This window comes from Neolamprologus brichardi, chromosome 10 (genome assembly GCF_056152115.1).
Source record: "Neolamprologus brichardi isolate AB-2024 chromosome 10, ASM5615211v1, whole genome shotgun sequence".
Taxonomy (NCBI): Eukaryota; Metazoa; Chordata; class Actinopteri; order Cichliformes; family Cichlidae; genus Neolamprologus; species Neolamprologus brichardi.
In genome coordinates this window covers 19,826,294-19,833,399 of record NC_142113.1, presented here as the reverse complement: position 1 = coordinate 19,833,399, position 7,106 = coordinate 19,826,294, and the positions used below count along the sequence as shown (strand labels likewise).

Sequence of the window (7,106 nt, the reverse complement as noted above, 5' to 3'; positions counted from 1 at the left end):
AGAGTGTTATTTTGGAGATGAAGTATGATAATATGTTTACGTGTTTTTTGTTTTTTGTTTTTTTAAATATCGTAATAGATCCCAAATCCTTCTAAATGTTGAGGCATTTTACTTCACCTTCATTTGTCCCGCCTCTAAGGGAAAACAAGGGGAAGCCATTCAGCACCATGGACAGCGCCCCCTTCAAGAAGAATGCTCATGTTTAGGAAAGTTTAGAAAAACAGAGGTAAAGTTCATACCTTTGTAGGTCAGGTTCAAAACCTTCGATAGCCTCATTAACTCTGTACCCAGCACCGTCAGTGAAACATTTATGACTCGCTTGTGTTGTCTTTACTTTTCACTGATGTCTCAAATCCCAGGGAAAAACAGCAGTCTAGCGGCCCATCACGCTGCTACAACCCTGAGGCGAACGCATAATGTATTAACCCTTTGCGACCAGCGCGAGGAGAGTGCGCCGGGTGTTTAAAAGGGCTGCTCCAACCACTTTTAAATATTACGGCGGAGCAGCGCGGTAGACACAGTTTTCACCCTCAAGGCTAAAGACTGCAATCGAGCTGCTGCGGTCCCACTGATGGGGGGAAGCTGAGGCTTCACATGGTCTATTATATAATTAGTATACGGAGTGTAAAATGGGGGTATTTTCATCAGACACAGACAGCCTGATGAGAACGAAAGGAAGGTCTAATAACAGTGGTTTAAAAATAAAAGGAAAAAAAAGAAAAAGGCTTGGGTGGAGGAAGGTGCCTTGAATCTTGCAAGAAGATGAAAAAGATGAAGACCTGGGAAGGGTGGTGGGAGTGAGGGATGGAGTGGGGGGTAGACACACTGCATCATTTAAGTACTGCGGCTGATGTCACTTCCTAAACACCATAATTGGTCATCAATGACTCTTATAGCTGTGAAGAATGGCTAAATGAAAAAACACACACACAAACACACTTCCCCGGGGCTTTGTTTCAGTGATTCGTTGAACCCTTAATTGCTCGGACCTCACAGCCTCTCTCTCTCACACACACACCTGATAGAAGGGCAACTCCCACTGAGGACGGCGTCGCATATCTTCCAGCTCACCTATACACAGCCTGCTGCCGTCGCCCCCCTTATGTGCCCCCTCCCTTACCGGACTGGACTGACAAATGGGTTAAATCTGTCAGCAGGAGTAGCCGTGATAGATGCACCAAGAGCGTCGGGAGATCCCTTCCCGTCCCTTTGCTGCTTGACAGATCTGCGCTCAAAGCTTTCGCCGTGCATCATCCACGCTGTGGTTTGAATTCGACAAGGAAGACTGAATTAGATCGTGTTTTTTCTTCATTTCTTTCTTTTTAAAATTTGTTTTATAACAGGCGACTGAGAGAAGCAGCTGCAACAGCAGCACCGGTTCTTAGACCCAGACCCGTGGGCGGCTGGGTGGCGTTCGTCTGGGAGAGCTGATAGGACGCAGATTTGGCACTCTACCTACCAACTGCTTCATCCCAAAACGACCCCAAATTCTCGAGATATGGCGATGAGAAGTGAGATGTAGAAAGCGGACATAAGGCCATTCATGTGGGTCTGTGTTTCAGCCAAAACGGACAACATTTCATACCATCACCACCATCAGCGTCTTCCCCATCTAACCAGTTGATTTTTTAAAATAACTATCTAAAAAGTGTGGAACACATGACACGCTGGTGAATTCCCCAGGCAGGTCCAACACAGAGACTGAATGAGTCCATCTTTGACTGTCGGACGGACTCCTCAAGAGCACAGGACGGATGCAAACAGAATAAACACATCTTGGCAATTCACACAAACACCTTCAGCGTCTCCGCCAACGGTGCTCTAACAGAACGGGGTGACTCGCACACCGGAGGAAAAGTCGTTTCACGGGCAGGTAGGCTATACCCTCACGGCCAATTAGCGTGCTGCCTCCGGGGCGGCGTGTTAAAGGTGATAAAGGTGATTACCGCGACCTAGAGCCCATGCGTCGGTCCTTCTGATCGCCGTGGAGACGCGCAGGCGACTGCACCTGTTGTAATCTCGTCCGTGTGAATGTGTAGGGCTTGTGTGTGCGTGGGCGTATGCGCGTGCGGAGCACATATAGACCTCAGTATGCGTTGACGAGGTGTGAGCCGTGCTTTTTTTGTTAATGGGTGACAAAGTGACAAAACAGCGTGTGTGTGTGTGTGTGTGTGTGTGTGTGTGTGTGTGTGTGTGTGTGTGTGTGTGCATATCTGAAAATATATATTATTTCTTAAAATCGTTCTGTCTGCGCGAGTCAGAGCGCTGTGTGGGTTTGATCGATATGATTAGGTGATTATAGGTCCATCTCACACGCGCCATAAGTGTAATTACAGTATGATTGTGTCAGTACGCAGCAGGGTGCATAACACTCCATCTCACTCTATGCATTATGCTCTGTGGCTTCTTCAGGCTTTAGCAGCTCACATATTGGTTCTGATAAATGGAGACTGGCTGCAGTCTAAAGCCCAGTTGTATTCGTTCTCATTGCCAGATGCTCTAAAACTCCACAGTCATAAAGCCTGATGGCCAAATCTGTCACCTGCCTTACACACATTCATCATCTGATACCCTGGAGGAGACTCGCCTGTGGATGGATGGTGGGTATTATAGGTAATTGGGAGTGTAGATTTAGTTTGACTTTGGTTTTTTTTCGTGTAGTCTTCGTATAAAGAGGTTGAGGAGAGGGGTGGGGGTATTAGCACACATGAATGTTTTTCTTTATTTTCAAATCCTCGCACACCCCATTATGCGGTGAGTGTGTGTGACAGATCAGCAGCTTGGCAGCTTGGAGTGGTGTGTGTCCAGCTGCGCTCCCTCCGCCGCAGAGGCGCGCAGTATGGAACACTATCATGAGTGTCCAGCTTTTTTTCCCCTTGTTGGGTGGGATGCTTTCAGCATCCAACAGGCTCTTTCAAAACACCTGATATAAGATCACATACTCAGCAGAGCTGCTCAGTTAGCGCAGCAGCTGCAGATGGGGATTGAAATTGACCCAAGTTGAACTCCAGCAGAGGGGGTTTGGGGCGGCAGGATTCACAGCCCATACAGCACCTCGTTGGAGAGATGTTTTTAGAATACAGCCTTGATGGGCAGAAGAAAGACAACTGATATCACAGCTGTGCAGTGACAGCTAGACAGTTTGCCCAAGGTGACTTCAGTGGGATGCTGACAATGTGACATTGTGCAGAGGCACAGTGAATTATTTAATTAACCATTTCTGTTGGTTTAAAATCTGTAAATCTAATAAGACACAACTTTATTGTGGGCTTCTTGTTGATCTTACGCATGTCTTTCTTTGATCCATAAATTCACAAGACCTTCTCTCCATATTTCTTTTTCCTTTGTGGTTTATAGTAACTGAAGGATGATGAATCAAAGAGTGGCAGTTTAGCTGTTTCCAGCACTGGTGCTTCAGATGATCAGCTGTGCTCTTTCATTGTTGTTGGCAGGTGGCATAGGCTTTAACTGAAAGTGAAGGAGACATGAAGAGAAAAAATTATGTTTTACTGGCTTGAAGTGCAGAGAGGATCATTGATTCGTTTATCTGGTATCTATCTCCTGGGCCTGGTTACAGCTCTCGTGCACATCAGAGAAGCCTTGGATGATGTTTAATGGCTTATTCGTAGTTAGTAGTTGTATGTTTCGATGGTTAACTGTTGGCTGCAGTAGAAGTAAAAACCTGTTCTCCTTGATGTGGAAGAGAAAATCTGATATTGTTAATCTGTTGTAGGATTGCCTGCTTTTGATGGCTGCACTGTGCATACGCTGCTGGAAAAAAAGTAATGGTGTGATCCCCTCATCTCTTTCCTACTATTCTGCTAATGCATTTTACTCCATGGGGAAGAGGTGAGGAAGGTGAGAAAAAAAAACATTATTCTCCATTTTCCCTATGCAACGCTTCTTTTTTTTTCTCTCACTCACAGTACCTCGTTTCATCTCAGCCTCTCCTCTCTGAGCTCAAATCTGTTCTGATCACCACCATTGCAGACTTGAAAATGGGCTACCTGGGGTGCAAGTGACCCCACAGTTCAAACACTGTCAGTCAGCCCACTTTGATTCGGTCCTTTCATCCCCTTTGCCCCTGCATGCCCCACGAACACACCTGCCTTTATGTCCACTATTCCACTATTCCTCATCCTGCTCTCACACAGTGAATGAAGCTTATCAGATGGTGGCTCTCTGCTAAATCATGTCAGCGCTAATGTCCATCTCTGTGACAACAGTGGGTGATTTCACAAGTAGAAAAAACCCACCATCCAAAAATATACAGGAGAATGTGAGGGAAGGATGGAAAACAACAGAGAGAAAGGACCGGTGTGCAAGTGTTTGATTTTTGTGCACGCGTGTCTGCTGGTTTTTACCACGAGTGAGTGGGCGTTTCTGTCAGGGGAACAATTGTGGGAACAGATGGACTGTTGCAATACATTCTCATATTAATTTCATATCATATGTCTTATTTATTTGTCCGCTGATTGAATAATTCCCATTTCCTGCTCATTTGAGTCGTTGAAGAATTTGAGAATTTATTCTGTGGCTAATGTTCACACATTAAATCTTCATTACTGCCGTCGTCGTTTTGTTCCCATAAGCTAAATACTGGATATCCGCAGCAGACTGCTAAACCACGACAAATAAACAGCATGCATGCATACATCAGAACAAATGTGCCAAAAGCAAGGATCAGGTTATGCACATGACTTGTTCTGAATCCCCCAAATCAAAGGTAACTATCGTATAGCTTTTAACTGCAGCACTGGAGGGTGGAGTGTCTTATCAAATATGCAGATAACGCCACATTTTTAGACTGGACAGCATTCATAGTGCTCACATATGGGGTTAGATTTATGTCACTGTGAATGAACAAAATCTGACAGAAAAAATAAAAAAATAAATTGAGCATGAAAGATATAAGTCGAATGAAAAAAAAAATGATGTCAGTGGCAATAAAATTCGGCATCAATGCTGCATTTGACTAGGAGATTGTCACCTTCTCATCTTTTGCACATTTTCCCAAATGCAATGTTTATTTTTTTAGTTTTAGTTCAGACTGAGATGTCATGTGTATCCCAGTGCTGGGTTACTTAATGGGAAATATTCATCTTAAGTTATTTTATTACATTTTTTTTCTACCACAATACAAAGTAAGAGTCATTTTAATTGTCTTAATTTATTGTTAATACTATTTCGTTAATGGGCAGCTGGCTAACATAGACAAAATTAAGAGGAGTCTTAAGTAATAATGTGATTAGGTGAGGGGAAGGCAGTTTACAAAGCTGTTCAACTACCTACCTGCTGCTGCTGAGCTTAGCAACAATGAAACAAAATGACTTGACAAGTATGACCCAAACCTTGCTTTAAGTTATTAAATTCTGCTGTGAGAACATGAAGATGAAGGATTTGAACCTGCAGCCACGCAAGCCAGTTTCTAAATGAGCTGAATCTCAGTGTGGTTGTGTTTCACTGATGTTGCCAATCCACACAAAGCACCTTCAAGTAATTTTTGGAAAACAGCAGCCAGCGTGGCAGCAAAGTGCAGTAAATGCGGGGTAAAAGCAACAGAATTAATGAGCCATTATCACACATGCACTGCAGCCCTGGAGTGTTTTTGTGTTGTTTCTCACTTCTCTGTAGTGCTGCATGTGACAAAGCAAATGTCCGAATAGCTTTGATCTGATATCAAAGCCTCTTTTACCTGCAGCTCCTTATAGTTTAAAGTCTGTGAGATGACCAGTCAAGCCCATGTGGTCTTCTTTGTGCATGCTCTAAGTAAGCACCACCCTTCTCCAAAACCAACTGGAGCTCTAGTAGTGAGAATGCATTTGAAGTTTATGTGTGAAAACAGCTCAGTGTCTGTTACAAAGCAACAGTAGTTAGTAACAACCACCCTCCACTGGTCACACCAAAGTAAGTATAGCTGAAGCAGAAAGCCTTATGATTCTATTAAACTGTTTGGAAGCATTTGAACTTTTTAATTATGAATTAACACAAATATTCTCACATTAAGCTTTCATTTTATTTCTCCATGTGACATGCAGCCCTTGCAGGTAGTACCTGGAAATGTTTAATAATGAGGCCTCAGTGTGTGTGTGTGTTTGCGTCTTGTTAGCTGAGACCGATGTCTGCAGAACAGATATATGTTGCCACGGTGACCGCAGTACCTTTAATGTGCAGGTGAGGCACGAGTAGACCCAGGAGCAGATGGACCGAAGAGCAAATTTCCTCCGAGCACAAAAACTATGGATACATAAATACTTCCCCGCACGCACTTTGTTTGCTGTCTGCCTCTGTCTCTGTCTCATGCACATATGCAGTTTTCACACCTGATGCCCTCCACAGATCATCAGAACAGGCAATTGCACTGCTCTTTACCTTTTAGGCTGTTTTTGTCTTTGCACACTTTTGTGTCATTTTCTTCCCTCTGCTCCAATTCCAAAATCCAAAAAGGATTTCAGTCTAGAAGGAGAGGAGATGGTTTATATTTCTACCATGTTTCCCATCTCATATATACCCCCACTTCCAAATCTATCTCTCCTGTCTGGCAGTGGCTGGTTCGCAAAATCCTATTGGGATCTCTATCTCTTCCTACCTAAGTATCTATCCATCTATCTTTCTTTCTTTTTCTCCCTCCCTTCAGCTCAGTTCACTGTGTACTATTGGCAGGAATATAACATGAAGCATATCGCCAAAGTGTCAAAATATTACAAGCCCTCAGAGGCATGACTCTCATGAATCAAAACAGAGAATGGCTCGGTTGATTGATGCCCTGTCTCGCCCCGAGGTGTCTCGGCGAGGTGTTGGGTGGCGTTTGGGACTGTCTGGAGGGACAGCTAGTCAGCAGATCTGACAGGGAGGGTTAGAAGAAATTATATCTGGCAAGCGTGTGGCGCTTCTCCTCTGTGGACCAAGGAGACTGAACAAAGACCAAGCAGGACAAAGACAATAGGAGATGAATCGCCTGACTGTACTATGAGGGTATTATCAGAACAATAGTAGTGGAATATTTTCTGTGACTCCATTGAATTATAATGTGATTACATAATTTGTCACTGCGATTCTGAAAGGAGGAGACTGGAATGAACATTAGAAGTGTGGAAGGAACAATG

At 43.9% G+C, this 7,106-nt stretch overlaps 1 protein-coding gene across 1 annotated transcript in view; it reads left to right on the top strand.

Annotated features, from left to right (window-relative positions):
• Positions 1 to 923: 923 nt before the first annotated feature.
• The window catches only part of caln2 (calneuron 2), a 40,829-nt gene continuing 34,646 nt past the window's right edge, over positions 924 to 7,106 (top strand). Inside the window, exon 1 of the mRNA XM_006784839.3 lies at positions 924 to 1,873. The gene's annotated coding sequence lies outside the window, so the exon portion shown is untranslated. The remainder of the gene's footprint in view (positions 1,874 to 7,106) is intronic.